Below are 17,672 nucleotides of genomic sequence, written 5' to 3' on the forward strand. Positions count from 1 at the left end.
TTACTAAGCATTTGCTAAAGGTGTTGACTTCTGTGCTGTAGGCTGGTCACCCTGAGGTGAATTCACCTTCTGTTAGGAGAGAGGACATGCACCCACATTTCTTTAATACAGGTTCAGTTCAGTTCAGTTCAGTCGCTCAGTTGTGTCTGACTCTTTGCGACCCCATGAATCTCAGCACACCAGGCCTCCCTGTCCATCACCAACTCCCGGAGTTCACACAAACTCATGTGCATCGAGTCGGTGATGTCATCCAGGCATCTCATCCTTTGTCATCCCCTTCTCCTCCTGCCCCCAATCCCTCCCAGCATCAGAGTCTTTTCCAATGAGTCAACTCTTTGCATGAGGTGGCCAAAGTATTGGAGTTTCAGCTTCAGCATCAGTCCTTCCAATGAAGACCCAGGACTGGTCTCCTTCAGAATGGACTGGTTGGATCTCCTTGCAGTCCAAGGGACCCACAAGAGTCTTCTCCAACACCACAGTTCAAAAGCATCAATTCTTGGGTGCTCAGCTTTTTTCACAGTCCAACTCTCACATTCATACATGACCAGTGGAAAAACCATAGCCTTGACTAGACGGACCTTTGTTGGCAAAGTAATATCTCTGCTTTTTAATATGCTATCTAGGTTGGTCATAACTTTTCTTCCAAGGAGTAAGCGTCTTTTAATTTCATGGCTGCAGTCACCATCTACAGTGATTTTGGAGCCCAAAAAATGAAGTCTGACACTTTCCACTGTTTCCCCATCTATTTCTCATGAAGTGATGGGACCAGATGCCATGATCTTAGTTCTCTGAATGTAGAGCTTTAAGCCAACTTTTTCACTCTCCTGTTTTACTTTCATCAAGAGGCTCTTTAGTTCTTCACTTTCTGCCATAAGGGTGGTGTCATCTGCATATCTGAGGTTATTGATATTTCTATCAGCAATCTTGATTCCAGCTTGTGCTTCACCCAGCCCAGCATTTCTCATGATGTACTCTGCATATAAGTTAAATAAGCAGGGTGACAATATACAGCCTTGACATACTCCTTTTCCTATTTGGAACCAGTCTGTTGTTCCGTGTCAAGTTCTAACTGTTGCTTCCTGACCTGCATATATATTTCTCAAGAGGCAGGTCAGGTGGTCTGGTATTCCCATCTCTTTCAGAATTTCCACAGTTTATTGTGATCCACACAGTCAAAGGCTTTAGCATAGTCATGAACTGTTAATATAGGTTAGAAACTGTTAATATCATAGAATAGAGGTAAAAACAGGGCATGGGGTTCAGAAACAGAAGGATACCATTATGGACACATCTATGCTGTGATTGTAGGGGATGGCACAGCTGTCTGCCAGGACTGCCAGGACAAAAATGTTGTAGATTGCGTGACTTCTATACCAGACATTTTTTCTTAACAGTTCTGGAGGCTGGAAATCCAAGATCACAGTTGATTTGATTCCTGATGAGGACTGTCTGCCTAGCTTGCAAGTGGCCACATTTCTACAGTATTTTCAGGTGGTAAAAAGAGTGAGCAGTCTCAAGCATTTCTTTTTATAAGGACACTAATCCTATTGGATCAGGGCCCCACCCTTACAACCTCATTGAACCTTAATAACCTACATTAAAAAACTTGTTTCCAAATATAGTCACATGGAGGATAAGAGCTTTAACATATGGATTTTGTCCATAACAGATGGTATCTTGGAAAACATCCTAAAAGGGTATCTAGTGGTAAGGGCATTTCAGACAAAAGGAAGATTAAAAAATGGTAATATAATAACAACAACAACTGCATACTCTGTTTCTGTGAGGGGCCTTATGGATATCACTTTCCAATTCCAACAATAATATCACTGGGAGAACCTTATAGCCCTCATCTAACAGATGGGAAAACTTAGGCTCTGAGAAGCGAGTTATACCAGATCATTCCATGGGCTAATGGGTAGAGATAAGGTTGAACTCAGCTTTAACTATTATAAACTAGCACTATCATGTTTGAGACCCTTAAAAGTCTTTGTGCAAATGCCATGCATGACCACACTCAGGTTCCCAGGGGGACTCTGGAATCTCAACTTTTAGTAGCAGGGAACAAAACTAGAGCTCTTCTCGAGTCTTTCAATGCCTTTTGCTTGCTTAGAATGTTGAAGAGTCAATATATACATAAATCCCAAGTATCTTCATTTCACTTTCACACCAGCACAATAGGTAACAGAACTCTCTCCTGTAGTCTAAATAGCTTTTGTGTCAGCCTACAGGTTCTTAAGCCAAATTTGCAGTTCTAGAAGCAATTCCTCAGACTTGGTTGCGTGGAGGAAGACAGCTAAATACTTCTTTGCCTTTTCTTTTCTGCCAAATTGAGTTTCTTACAAAACAGGGGAAACAAAATCTTGATAGTGATTCATAGGCAGTTTCTACTCTTTTTTCAACTTTCTGAAAAGTAATTACATTTCTTTCCTCCCACCCCTCCTCTTATTCTCACTGTGTATTAAAATTCAACTTGAAGTCTGTCTGGGTCTAGCAGAATCTCTAAATGTGCCTGGGCTGAAGCCATGTTAACAAGAATCAGTGTTGGTGGGTGTATGTTTCACAAATGGAACAGAGGAAATGTGTATCCTTATACCATTTATTTAATCATCTGAACCTAGGTTTCTTCTGCTCTCAAGATTGTTTTGGGGAAAAATGCATAGTAAACTACCAAGGCACAAAGTAGATACTCAAAAATGACTAAAAAGTTAGTTGTTTAATTTCTATCATTGCCACTTGAAAACATTAGCAGCACGAGTTATGTATTTTATGGTTTAATGTTGACTCTCAGAGGAAATTCAGAAATACATTGTCTGATCTGGAATTAGTGTCTTTAGATCAGTCTGGACCTGGCTGGCTCTGTTGCTCACAGCCTGTTAGGAATGACAGCAGGGGGATGTGTTGGGCTATAATTTACTGAGCATCACAATAAAATACACTGTGTCACTCCATCCTTCCATTAACTTCATGGTGTTACAGATGAAGAGATCAAACTTTCAAATCATGCATCTAGAGGCAACATCTCCAGGATTCCAAGTGTGTTGGATTCCAGTTGCTTCTGTTTGACTCAAAAGCCCATGTTCTTTTGTATGACACACAGTTGCTGTAAGAAAAGACTTTACTCTTTAGAAGTGCCCTTTCATGCTTTGTGTGGAGGTGGGCTGAAGTGGTAGTGAACACCCTCCTCTTAAGAGTCACAGATGGGGCTCACAGATCTAGCTCTGCTGCTAATGTGGCGGTGACCTTGGAAAGCCTTTGAATTACTCTCTCCCGCTCTGTGAAGGAAGGAGGTTGAATCAGATGACTTTCAAGGTCTCTTCCAGCCCCAAGGTAAGAGCATTATTTAGCTCATCCTGACAAGAGGATCCAGTTGCCAAAGCAAACATGCTCAGGCTCCAGGTGTCTTTGGTTTCAAAGAGTAAGAGTGAAGAGGGAGGAGTGCACTCCCAGAGCACAAGCTGTCCCTGTTCCAGCGCTGGTTGACACCCATTGCAACCACCTACCCTGAGGTGCTGTAATCCTCATCATAAGCCAGTTTCCTGAAAGTCAAAACCTAGAGATCATCTCAAATCAAAGGCAATCTTTAAAGGGACTCAGGAAGCAACACAGGCATTTTTCAAAAAGATGATGACCTAGTTCTGGAAATCACCTCCTTCGTTCAGTCAGAAGTTTACCAAGATGGCTGAGCACATGCACGATATGAAGATTGATCCATGGACTCAGCTTGAGACACGTGTCTTGCTTTATGAAGGTGATCATGATATATTGGGGAAAATAAGGGGGTTGTAATCAAATGTGTGTTGTTATTCTGACTTTACCCCTTGTTAGCTGTGTAACCTTAGGACAAGTCCATGGACTTTGAGATCCAGTTTATGTATCTGTGTAATTCAAGATATCGATCTTGCAAGATGTGAAGTTAATATATGTAAAATTCTTGACAAAATACAGCTTAAGGAATACTGGGGCACGTTGAGAAGCAGAGTGAGTTTTTAGAGATTTTTATATGGCAGTCATCATGCTTATGTGTCCCTATTTTCTATAACCTTCCATCTTCAGCTTCCCTAGGATGTCTGGGGTTGGAAGCTAGGCTAGCCCAGACTGTCACTGAGGAGAGCAGAGCTGGAGCTCTCATTCTGAAAGGTCAGTCTGGAACGCCTAGAGCCTTATTGAGGACAACAGCTGTAGCTGCAAATCCACACAGCAAGGCAAAGCAACTGTACCATGATTAAGGATCGGACGCCAAAGGAGCGAAGCAAGGCGGATGAAGAAAAAGGATAAGCAGGTGAGAGTGGTAGTCAAAAGTAACTACTATTCAGTGTGCTTATAATTTAACTGTTACTTTATATATCTTCTCCAAGCAGTCATAACCAACGAGGTCAGAACTTTTCTTGGTAATATGTGCTTACTTTCTTCCCAAGCTGCCAGAGACCTGACACTCAGTCTCTCCTGAAACAGAAGAATTAATATGTGACGGAACTTTTTAACCTCATCACTTTAAGGAGTAGGGACTATTTTAGCAATTTATCCTCGGAGGAACTAGGTATGACTTTTCTGTTGGGGACGTGAATTTTACCAACAGGAAATGTGGTTGCTGTTGGGGCTGGGGCTAAGCCTGAGAAGACTCTGGAAAATGTGTTCCTTTACCCCCTGCAGTCACCTGAAAGGGACAGAAGTCTTTGAAAATAAATATCAATTGATTTACATCCAGGATAAAAAAGAACAAAGGGAAAACAAGAGTTCCGCTGGACTTCTGAGAATATTTGTGTTGTCCTGTAACTAAAGGCTTACAGTGGAAGTTGCAAATTAAATGTGAATGAGATCAAGTTAAAAGGTGATTTTTGTTTGAGGCAAATGCTTCGACATAATGTTTCTATACTGTTATGTTTGGAGTGAATACAAGCAGATGTGTCAGAGATAAGCTAGGTAAAACTTGAGCAGCATCTTCCTTTGATATGAGTCACTTTTTCTGATTACATCTGATCTGCATGCTTGGGGGTGTGGCTGAGTTCTGAGCTACAAGGGCTGGGTGGGTCTCTCCGTTTTCTCCATTGTTCTCTGAGGAGCTCTAAATATTCCGAAGGGTATCTAAGAGGTGACATGTGTAAGCGTCTCCAAATCCTCCCCACTCTCTGCTCAACCATAAGGGCTCCATTTATATCTGATTCATATAAGAGGCTCCCACCCACAATTTCATCACTTTTCTAAATGGATTCTAGATAGCACTGCTCAGTAGAACTTACTGTGAAGATGGATGTCTTCCATACTGTCTACCTATGACAGTCACCACTAGTTACCTGTGGCTATTAAGCACTTGAAATGTGGCTAGTGAAAATGAGGAATGAAATCTTGTTTTTAATTAATTTAGTTTGCAATTGTCACATGCCTAGTTACTATCAGGGCTTCCCGTTGGAAAGATTCCCTGGAGAAGGAAACACCAACCCACTCCAGTATTCTTGCCTGGAGAATTGCCGGGGACCAGCCCCGGCTGATCCAGGGAATTTGAAGCGGGGACGGCGTCGGCGAGGATCAGGAAACAACTGCTTAATTAAACGTTAATTAAGGATATAAACAGTAATAGAATGAGGATAGCTCAGTAGGAAAATTCAGTGGAGAAAAGAGGCTGAGATAAGGATAGCTCAGTGAGGAAATTCAGTGTAGAAAAGAGGCTGAATAATTCAGCCAGAAGGTAAGAGAAAGAACGACATGGGGAGACCAAGTTTCGGTGAACAAGGCCCGCACTTTATTTTCCAAAGTAGTTTTTATACCTTAAGTTATGCATAGAGGAAAATGGGGGAAGGGGTAGAGTCATGCAGTAAGCCAGGCTTTCTTCCTGCAGACTTATCATATGCAAAAGCTTAGGTGATTTGCATCATCTTCTGGCCCAGAGGCCTGTTAACATTTTAAGACCTTTTCTTCAGAAAACTTATTTTTCTCTAAAGGTGATTGGTCAGGAGCCACCCTCCAAAAGCATTAGATAAAGTTGCATTCCTACAGCGCAAAGGTGTGGTGGGCTATAACAAGAAAAAGAATTAACTCAAGGGTCCCAGGTTACAAACATTAAAGCTACTATTTACACCAATTATATTAATCAATACACTGCCAGGGACACAGCAGGTAAGGGATATGGAAACTTAGCAGCAAACATTGGCCCAACAAGTGAAAATCCTTCACCAATACAATTTCTAATCAATCTTTTAACTACTCAAAAGAATCTGTGTTTAGACAGTTTAGAACATCTCCTGCCTCTCACAGTTGGGAGGCTCTGAACAATCACATGTGGCCGGAAAACCTATTCAGGCAGGCTAGAGGATTTCCAAAGGAGTTTGTAGGTTAAACACTGTCACACCCAGGAATTATTAACTGGAGCTGTAAGCTAACTTTTTTCAGAGAGGTAGTGGGGGACAGCCCCCCGTAAAGTCAGAGGTGTAGGTGAAAGCACAAAGCAGAAAGTAGGCAGACTCTGGTTTTGGGGGTAGATTGCTCGAGAATTTCCAGGGAGACTCCTGAGGCTTGATCCCGCCTTTGCGTATGCCAAGCCTCCTTCCTCATGACCTTTGTCATGGGTGGAGTTCCTCACGCTGGCTACCGGCAGTGATAGAATTCCAGTTGAGCTATTCCAGATCCTGAAAAGTGCTGCACTCAATATGCAATATGCACTCAATATGCAATATGCCGGCTCCCGGCAGAGAATCCCATGGATAGAGGAGCCTGGCGGGCTACCGTCCATGGGGTTGCAAAGAGTCAGACATGACTGAGTGATTAAACCAAACCAAAGTTACTAACTATCAGCCTATTCTTAAGGATGATTTTGAGTCCATATGCAAGGCAGTGACAGAGCACAGTGTTTAAGGAAGAAATGCAAATATCTCAGTAAGAGCTGAGCTAAAGGAAGTGGTATTTGTAGACTTGAAAAAGGTAGACACAAGCTATAGCCCACATCCTTGTAATTAAGGCTTTGGTGGTGGTGGTGTAGTCGCTAAGTTGTGTCTGATCCCTGTAACCCCATGGATTGTAGCCCATCAGGGTCGTCTGTCCATGGGATTCTCCAGGCAAGAATACTGAAGTGGGTTGCCATTTCCTCCTCCAGGGGATCTTCCAGACCCAGGGGTCCAACCCACATCTCCTGCATTGCAGATGAATTCTTTACCACTAGCCACCTGGGAAGCCAATTAAGGCTTTTCTTGTAAGCTTAAAGAGGAATGTCTGTGTGTGTGTTCGTCACTCGGTCGTGTCCATGGACTGTAGCCCACAAGGCCCCTCTGACCATGGAATTCTCCAGGCAAGAATACTGTAGTGGGTTGCCATGCCCTTCTTCAGGGGATCTTCCCAAATCAGGGACTGAACCCATGTCTCCAGCCTTGCAGGCAGATTCTTTATGGTTTGAGCTACCCCGGAAGGAATGCTTTGTCTATTATTAATATTTAGCTGTAGGAAAGAGCTGTGTGAAAGGTGTTCTGACCATGGTAGAAACATGCAGCAGCGAGGAAGCTGAAGGCAAGGGCACCCAGCTCTCTTTTTGCTCTTTGGTCACCTATTGGTTCCCTGCTTTGGCCAAATCGAACAGGAAGTCCAGGCTGCAGTCCGCAGACTCCAGCTTCCTGGGCTACCAAGTACGATGGACAGGAGGGGAGGGGAGATCTAGAGGGGAGGGGAGATCTAGAGGATAGGGGAGATCTAGAGGAGGAACAACTGAGCACATGGCACCCATGTCAGGCCGCATATCAGGAAGAGTGAGAACAGAGACAGAAACGTCGGGGGTGTCCATTTCACCTTTGAAATAAGAGTTCAAACTATGCTGTCAATTAAATTTCATTAAAAGAGAATGGTAGAAATGAAAGATTACATGTGGTAAAGGAATGACTTTTTAGGGAGGCCACACATGTGACTAAGTTACCTTTGCAAAGCAAAAAAAAAAAAAAAAATGTGGCTGTACGTCCCTGGTGGTCCAATGGTTAAGACTCTGAGCTTCCAAGACAGGTGGTACAGGTTCCAACCCTGGTCAGGGAACTGAGATCCCACATGCAACTTGGCACGGTCAAAAAAAAAAAAAAAAAAAAGTGACACATTATATTCTTCAAAGATGGTCATCATCAGATTTCCCATTCTGCATGCCCTCCTTACAGGGTAATGATGATGCTCTTTCCCTTTGAGAGGTGGGGTCTGTTTCCTACTGTTGAATCAAGACAGGTTTCTAATCCCAGAGGAAGGACACCCAGTGACTTCTGCAGTGGGATCACAGAATGCCATTCAGCCTCCACAGGGCTCTTCTGAGATATTTGCTCTTGGAACCCAGCCGTTATGCAAAATGAAGTCCAAGCTTGTCTGTATGGAGAGAAAATGCAGGGAGACCACAAGGAGAGTTCCAGCTGAGACCCATGCTGAAGTTCCAGCCAACCTCCAGTCTCAACCAGCAGACTGGATGGAGATATCTCAGGTGTTTCCCATCCCCCAGTCACACAGTCACACACTTTTCCCCTCTCCCAAGGGCCAGCCATTCACATCTTTCTAGTTAAAGCCCCAAATTGTTTAGAACAGATATGTCCTCCCAACTCCTGTCTGAACTCCTGACCCACAGAATCCGGGAACATCACAAAAGGTTTTTTTTTTTTTGAGACCATTGCACTTTGGGACAATTTGTTACACAACCATAGTCATTAGGACATTAATGTATTTAGAATAATGAGGAAAGGTCATTTAAGGAGTATCTTCTTTTTAGCAGAAAGAAATCTAACTCATTCCTGAAGGTCTTCTCATGACTGTGAGCTACAAGCACAGGAAAATGAGCAAGTGGCAGAGGCAAGAACAGGAGTGAAAAGGGCAGAGAAGTATGAACCTGGAGAAGCTGAAAGGAAAGGAAAGGGGGTCCTTCTCCTCAGACACATGGGAGGGATGAGAGCCAGTGAACGGGCAGAGGGGAACCAAGAGAAAACCCCTTTTGGAAGGTCCTGCGGCGCAGTGCTTGAGAACACTGCTGCTGCTGCTGCTAAGTCACTTCAGTCATGTCCGACACTGTGCGACCCCATAGACAGCAGCCCACCAGGCTTCCCTGTCCCTGGGATTCTCCAGGCAAGAACACTGGAGTGGGTTGCCATTTCCTTCTCCAATGCATGAAAGTGAAAAGTGAAAGTGAAGTCTCTCAGTCGTGTCTGACTCTTCGCGACTCCATGGACTGCAGCCCACCAGGCTCCTCCGTCCATGGGATTTTCCAGGCAAGAGTACTGGAGTGGGTTGCCATTGCCTTAGCTACATATCAAACAAAGCTTAGTTTGAATCTTGTCTGGCAGAAACCAAGTTACTTAAAACCTCTGGGTTTTTCTCATCAGTAAAACTGGTGCAGCGATACATACATTGCATCCTGTATGGTGGTGATTCATACATGAAAGTGCCTTATATATCATTGTGGGTGAATAGTTCTCAATATACCTTCAATAAAGAAGGCTGAGTATTGAAGAACTGATGCTTTTGAATTGTGGTGCTGGAGAAGATTCTTGAGAGTCCCTTGGACAGCAAGAAAATCAAACTAGTCTATCCTAAAGGAAATCAACCCTGAATTGGAAGGACTGATGCTGAAGCTGAAGCTCCAGTACTTTGGCCACTTGATGAAAAGAGCTGACTCATTGGAAAAGACCCTGATGCCGGGAAAGATTGAAGGTAGGAGGAGAAGGGGGAAGCAGAAGATGAGATGTTTGAATGGCATCACTGACTCAGTGGACATGAGTTTGAGCAAACTCAGGGATATTGTGAAGGGCAGGGAAGCCGGGTATGCTGCAGTCCATGGGGTCACAAGGAGTTGGACATGACTTAACATCTGAACAACAAAAACAGTACCCACAATAGCAAGTTCTGGTGCTTCTTATGAATGTTACAAAATGAATATCTCAGTTATCATTGATACGTAGAACAGAAACTCTGCTTAGGTTGCCAACTCTTGTAATGAATTGAGATCTCCCAGAGCTTAACACTAAATATATAGTTAGAGATAGGTTTAATCCATCCTTCTGACCCACTTTTTCAAAAATCCCACAAAGAATAATCTATCAAGGAATCAGTTTAAAAAATTAGAATGAATCAAAGATAATTGAACAATCAACCAAGTCTTCTAAGTCTGTGGTTCATACAAGTGATAAAATAGAAAGGAAAACAGTATGTTTGTGTGAATGGAGTGGGCTTGTTTTCCATGTAGTATGATTCACCAAATTCCTCAGCCAGTCAAAATGGGGAGAATAGAAATGTGAGGTTTGTGATGACTCTGTGTTGTTTTGGTAAAACAAAACAAATCTCTGTGTGTATAATTTTATGCTATTTTTCTGAACTATGTGGGGTAAGCCTTCAATTTTTCCCCATTTGTTTTAAATAAGTAGCTCTAGAAAGTTGGTTTCATATGTGAAGGCAGAGAGGGGCTGGCCCACTTTCCTTCCATGCTTCCTCCTACCCAGCCTCTAAAAAAGGGTGCGCTAGTCCCTACCATCCATGTGGGTGGCAACTCTGTTCTTGGTTCACGGAGAGAAAGCACAGGCAAATAAGAGAGGCTTTTTAACAAGTTGTAGGACTTGAAAATCTTGCATTTTTAGTAATCCAAGGAAAATATAATAAAGTCAATTATTGTTAAGATGTAATAGAGTTCATCACACTTGGTTATTGTTACATGGTGCCAAGCCTGGAAAAGGCATTTTTTAATTGTTTTGTGAAAAGCTTGATTTCCAAAGGGATCTCCAGCGTTATCAGTGGCAATGATTTATCACATCAATTTTTACTTGCTCTGTAGTGTGTGTAGGCTTCCCCAGTGGCGCAGTGATAAAGAATCTGCCTGTAATGCAGGAACTGAAGGAGTTGCAGGAGCCGTGGGTTCCATCCTTGGGTCAGGAAGATCGCCTGAAGAAGGAAATGGCAACCCACTCCAGTATTCTTGCCTGGGAAACCATGGACAGAGAAGCCTGGCGGGCTACAGTCTATCGGGTTGCAAGAAGAGTCAGACACGACTGAGAACACACAGAGTGTGTGCTCACCAGGATATCAGCAATGAATTTAAAAATTAGAGTGCTAAATAATGTATATCATCAAGGGTAAAGAAAAAAAATCTCATAATAAATATTTGCAAATTATTTAAAACAGTAAAAAATAAATTAGTAAGCGACTTGCGATCAGATAATCTTATGAGTTGAAGGAGGAAAAGTCGCAATCTAACTGAGTTTGGATGTTTGATTTGGATGTTTGATGTGTTCTCTTTGAACTTGACTTACTCAGGTTTCATTTTATTATACACCATGTCTTGTGCTCTGAGATACTCTTTACCTACCACCATTAAAGTGATTTTGTAATGAAGTTGCTTGCTGTTCAAGCAGTTGGGTTCATTGGGGGCAACTTATAGCCACCACAAAAAGACAAGGTGAAAATCAATGGCCTGCAATGTTCCCAGGCACGATTTTTATTTATAGATATTGGAAGTGACTGAATCATCCAGAGATGCAGGAAGTATTGAGGGTCTAGGACACAGAGACAATAATATCTCTGTCTTGTGATGTTGCTTCCTTTGCCTTCTTTTTTGGCATGAGAAAACAGAAATCTCATCCTTTGACCTGGAAACTACAAAAATATTCCTTGGGAAAGAGCAGGATTGGTGAGTACAGGGGCAATCGTTATGTCTGTCTGGATGTCAGAACATGTGTTCAACTAGGTTTATTGACTAGTTGTGGAGGTATTTGAACAAACTAATCAATATCTTTAAGAACCGCACTTCTCAAACTTCTTTTATGTGCTCAGATCTATTACATCCATTCACAGACTTTTATCAAAATAAAATTCAGAGAGGTGGACTTGATAAAAATATTCTACTAAATGAGAAACCAAGAGTAGCACAGAGCTCAGCGACATGGTTTTAGGAGGGTGTATAAGGCAAGAATGAGGAAGTTAACTTTCACCATGATCAGTTATGACTATGGGGATTCCCAGATGGCAGAGGATTGTCTGAAAAAATTTATTTTATATAATTTTAGGAAGATAGGCTTCATTTATGACTATTAGAGGCATTTGCAAGACATAACCTAAGTAAAGTTGTGCTTATGTTCATGAAATAAGCTAGATTAAATTTTGCTTATGTAGCTTAACTGGTTTTATATGCTTGGGGAATGTTCAGGTAGTTACTAGCTTAACACCTATCTGATTCATGTCCATACAGAAACAAAAAAAGAAAAGCAAATTGACTGACTGGCTAATTGTCACACATTTATGCCATGATAAACTAATTCCAGCTGAGCTACTTCAAATTCTAGGGTCTTCCCTGTCGCTCAAATGGTAAAGAATCTGCCTGAAATGCAGGAGACCTGGGTTTGATCCCTGAGTTAGGAAGATCCTTTGGAGAAGGGAATGGCAATCCACTCTAGTATTTTTGCCTGGAGAATCCCATGGACAGAGGAGCCTGGTGGGCTACAGTCCATGGGATCACAAAGAGTCGGACACGACTGAGTGACACGACTGAGTGATGCTGTTAAAGTGCTGCACTCAATATGCCAATGAATATGAAAAACTCAGCAGTGGCCACAGGTCTAGAAAAGGTCAGTTTTCATTCCAATCCCAAAGAAAGGCAATGCCAAAGAATGTTCAAACTACCATAATGTTATGCTCATTTCACACACTAGCAAGGTGATGCTCAAAATCCTTCAATCTAGGCTTTGACAGTATGTGAACAAAGAATTTCCAAATGTACAAGCTGGATTTAGAAAAGGCAGAGGAACCAGAGATCAGATTGCCAACACCTGCTGGATCATAGAAAAAGCAAAGGAATTCCAAAAAACCATCTATCTCTGCTTTACTGACAAAGCTAAATCCTTTGACTCCATGGCTCACAAAAAACTGTGGAAAATTCTTAAAGAGATGGGAATACCAGACCACCTTACCTGCCTCCTGAGAAATCTGTATGCAGGTCAAGAAGCAACAGCTAGAACCAGACATGTAACAACATGGACTCATTCCAAATTGGGAAAGGAGTACATCAAGGCTGTATATTGTCACCCTGCTTATTTACTTATATGCAAAGTACATCATGCAAAATGCCAGACTGGATTAATCACAAGCTGGAATCAAGATTGCTGAGAGAAATATCAACCACCTCATATATGCAGATGGTACCACTCTAATGGCAGAAAGCAAAGAGGAAGTAAAAAAGCTTCTTAATGAGGGCAAAGGAGGAGAGTGAAAAAGCTGGCTTAAAACTCAACATTCAAAAAACTAAGGTCATGACATCTAGTCCCATCACTTTACGGCAAATAATAGTAGAAGGGGGAAAGTGAAAACAGTGACAGACTGTATTTTCTTGTGCTCTAAAATCACTGCGGACAGTGACTGTAGCCATGAAATTAAAGATGCTTGCTCATTGGAAGAAAAAGTTTGACAAACCTTGACAGCATATTAAAAAGCAGAGAGATTACTTTGCCTACAAAGGTCCATATAGTTCAAGCTATGGTTTTCCCAGTAGTCATATACAGATGTAAGATTTGGACTATAAAGATGGCACAGTGTCAAAGAATTGATGCTTTTCAATTGTGGTGCTGGAAAAGATGCTTGAGAGTTTCTTGGACAGCAAGGAGATCAAGCCAGTCAATCCTAAAGGAAATCAGTCCTGAATATTCATTGGAAGGACTGATGCTGAAGCTGAAACTCCAACACTTTGGCCACCTGATGCAGAGCCCACTCATTGGAAAAGACCCTGAAGCTAGGAAAGATTGAGGGCAGGAGGAGAAGGGGATGACAAAGAATGAGATGGTTGGATAGCATCACTGACTAAATGCACATAGGTTTGGGCAAATTCAGGGAGATAGTGAAGGACAGGGAAGTCTGGCATACTTCAGTCCATGTGGTGGCAAAGAGCTGGACACAACTTAGAGACTGAACAAACTATCCCTGGTGGCTCAGATGATAAAGATTTCACCTGAAATACAAGAGACCTGGGTTCAATCCTTAGGTCAGAAAGATCCCCTGGAGGATGGGATAGCTACCCAACCCAGTATTCCTACCTGGAGAATTCCATGGACAGAGGAGTCTGGTAGGCTTCAGTCCATGGGATTTCAAAAGTCAGACATGGCTGAGAGACTAACACTTTCATTTTTAAACCACACATATACATAGTGTCTTACATAGAATAATGACTTCCAGAGTGTCTGCAGTCTAGTCTAAGAACATGTAACTATGTTGCATTCCATGGCAGAAGAGGCTTTCCAGATAGGATTACGATTTTTGAATTTAAAAATACAGAAATGATCCTGGATTATTTGGGTAGATCTAACCAAATCATAGAATGCCTTAAAAGCAGAGAACTCTAATATTGGAATCAATGAGATACTGCAAAGAAGCTGAAGCAATTCAAACCTGTGATGGACATGACCCATCATTGTTGCAAATGGACCACGTGGAAAGCATGAGGAGAAAGGCAAGTGACTTCTAGAAGCAAGAGAATGAGAACCTCAGTCCCACAATTGCAATAAACCCATGTAGTCAGCAAACCAAATGAGCTTGGAAGCAGTTCCTTCCCCAAAACTTTCAAAAAGGAGCTCAGCCTGGACACCACCTTGACTTTGGCCTTGTGAAACCCTAAGTAGAGAAACCATCCTGTACTCTGGCTTCTGACAGTTTTCACAGAACTTCAAGCTAATAGATGGAGATTGTCCTATGCTGCTACCTTTGACTAATTTGTTATGACAGCAATAGAAAACTAAGGCATACAGTTTGTGATTTGAGTTGAGTGACTTTTTTCCATTTAAATGCACCAATGAAACATCCAAAGAGTCTTTTCTAATTTCCTCCCAGTAATACAATTCTAAGATTCCATTTTACCTTTATGCAATTTTAGCTCAAAAAGCCCAAAGGCTGCAATTACCGAGCAGGGATAATAAGATACCTAATGTATGCTACCTGAAGAAAACTGGACGTGTTAATTTTCATGAAGAATCTCCAGTGAATTTCCTGAGAAATTTCATTTTCTAGCACCTTTCAGCCCATAGCAATTTTCAGTTTGGGGGTCTACAGCTGGTACAATCAATTCTGTGATGAATTGATTGTATACACCATCATTTTTCAAAGAAAAGTTCATTGCTACTTCACCTGAAGTGGGATGCAAGGAACCCAAGACATGTTGTCTTTATGGAAAAAATAACTGTCCATTACTGGACTGAAAAAATGCTCTTGAGCTCATTGAGTAATGATTCTGTCTCCTTTGGAGCTGCTTCACTTTCTGCTTTGGCTTTTCCCGTGCTGTCTTCTCATGAAGGTACTTGAGCGTGTAGTTTATCCTTTGGTGTACATCCCATGTTCCTTGGTAGCAGAAAGTGTACCTCTCACATATTTATATTTTTGCAAGGGTCTAGAATGTGGCCTTTTAATTAATGCAAGAAAATCTGTACAAAAAGTTGAAGGCTTTGCAAGCTCAGCCATCTAGTTCTTTGCTAGTTTCTAGGGATGCATTAGCCAGTCAGATATATGTTTTCTGCTCTTAAGACACTCACAGGCTAATAGTGGTTGAGGTATACAAGCAAAAGTTTATGACACAATGTGACGAGAAATATACCTTGTGAATGTACAGAGTGTTAGAAGCACAATGAGGAAACAAGTGTATCTTTTGTGGGGAGGAGGGATGTCATAGGTTTGCAGCAGAAACAGTCTTGAAGGGTGAAAACATGGGAACTGGGGAAGAAAAATGGACTTGCTCTCTGAACAGTTTGGGTGGGCACAGGGGGGTAGCAGAAGATGAAGTCAGAGAAGCAGAAAGGACATGGTGAATAACCAGTCTGCCATGGGACCTCACACTGAGGACAATGATATGGGAGTGATAAGAGTTGTGTCCATATCCATATCCATGTCAGCATTCAGATGCTCACAACTGAGAGGCTTTACGGGTAGGATTTAAGGGCAGTCAGAGTGGGGTGTGACAGCCATCAGGCAGCTGCTGTCTTATTCTCAGGGTAGAATAGAAGCTGAAAGCAGGGTGATGGTTTTAAGGCTAAAAAGGACTGGTAGCCTTTATAAGAGATGTAGCATGGAGACTGTAGACATATAATTGAAAGTCACCAGCCAACGACTACATTTTGAATGGAAAAGTATAATTAAGGGTATTGTTTGGTGACACAAAATAAAGATGCCAGGTAAAGCAGTGGCTGTCTTTGCTGAAAGCAGCTCAACTTAATTGAAACTGCTTGGTGACTGACATAAGCCAATTCTCTCTCTCTTACGAAAACAAACAAAAAGGCATTTCTGTTTCATCTGAGCTTCTCAATGCCAACAGAAGCAAATGCATTACCTGAAAGCACTCACGTGTTGGATGTGTTAGTTGCTTAGTCGTGTCAGACTCTTTGCGACCTCATAGACTGTAGCCCACCAGTCTCCTCTGTCCATGGAATACTCCAGGCAACAACACTGGAGTGAGTGGCCATTCCCTTCTCCAAAGGATCTTCCTGACTCGGGGATCGAACCCGTGTCTCCTGTATTTCAGGCAGATTCTTCACTGTCTGAGCCTCCAGGGAAGCCTGAAAGCACTCAAGGACCCACAAAAATGTACATGGATTGGAAATTAGCTAAGATCTCTCCATTGAAAGGGTTTTCTTGCACTGCCAACACTAGGCAGATCTAAGTAAATGTTAGTTTGGATAGAAACTCATATCTGAATGTAATCTCTTCACTTTTTTTTTTATAACCAAGTTGGAGATGAAGAGGGGCTGTTTGAAAATTGTCCTGGAGCAGAGGGAGAAAAACATGAAAGGTGATGGCACAGAAGGTCGAGTCAGACCCGTGTGTGTGAGAGTAACTCTGTAGGCGTCAGTGGAGGTGGGCAGGAGGGACTGAGCTTCTTAGCACTCTTCTGTGTTAGAGCAAATGATCTGCATATGACACATAAGTGAACACAACACAGCACTGAGAACTCTGACCTGTGTGCTCAGAAAATTCTGTTTGGCTAGTACATTTCATAAGGTCCTAGTTCAATCTCTAAATGTCACTGAACAAGGGGAAAATGACATGTTTATGTAAATAGAACTATCATCCCCAGCCGGGGAGGAGGAAACCAGCTTCCATCCCATTTCAAATGAATGAATGAGTGACTGAATTCCAAGGTATTAGTGGTCATTGGAACTTAATTACTCACGAAAATCATGCAACCCCCAAAAAACATCTTATGATTTTTTTCTTTCTTTCTTTCTTTTTAATTATGATTTCAAATTCCATAGTGATAGGACTTGTACTGTTGGCAAGTATTTTATAGCTCTCCTTCTCTGTATTTCAGAGTTCCTTGGAATAATTGTTTGTTTAAAAATTACAAAAAGTGAGGCCTGTGGTAAAGGTTTTAATGATCATCTAGTCATAAAAAAGTAGTTATTTTTAAATTTTCTAGTTATTTTGAAAGAGGGAATTAAATATGGAGAATTCATTACAAAATAGTAGAAGAACTAAAGAAACAAAATTTGGGAGGGATATAGAAAAAACTTTAAGAACTAAACAATAAAAAAAAAAAAAAAACTTCTAAAAAGTGGGCAGAAGTTATGTCATCAAAATGGCAACGTAGGAGACCCCAGCCTCCGGCCTCCCAGAAAGATCAACAATTAGACAGCTGTCCAAGAACAAAAACAGCTCTGGGAGAGTTCTGGGGTCAAATTAGCAATCGGCAGCAGCACAGTGAAACAAAAGATCTAAGA

General features: G+C 41.8%; 1 long non-coding RNA gene across 1 annotated transcript; it reads left to right on the top strand.

The window, feature by feature from the left end:
* The first annotated feature begins 3,416 nt into the window (after positions 1 to 3,416).
* On the top strand, positions 3,417 to 4,729 carry LOC138989964 (uncharacterized). Its single transcript, XR_011466152.1, has 3 exons — positions 3,417 to 3,751; positions 4,057 to 4,282; positions 4,419 to 4,729. It is a non-coding gene; the product is annotated as an uncharacterized lncRNA (long non-coding RNA).
* The last annotated feature ends 12,943 nt before the right edge of the window (positions 4,730 to 17,672 follow it).

This window comes from Bos mutus, chromosome 11 (assembly GCF_027580195.1).
Source record: "Bos mutus isolate GX-2022 chromosome 11, NWIPB_WYAK_1.1, whole genome shotgun sequence".
Taxonomy (NCBI): domain Eukaryota; kingdom Metazoa; phylum Chordata; class Mammalia; order Artiodactyla; family Bovidae; genus Bos; species Bos mutus.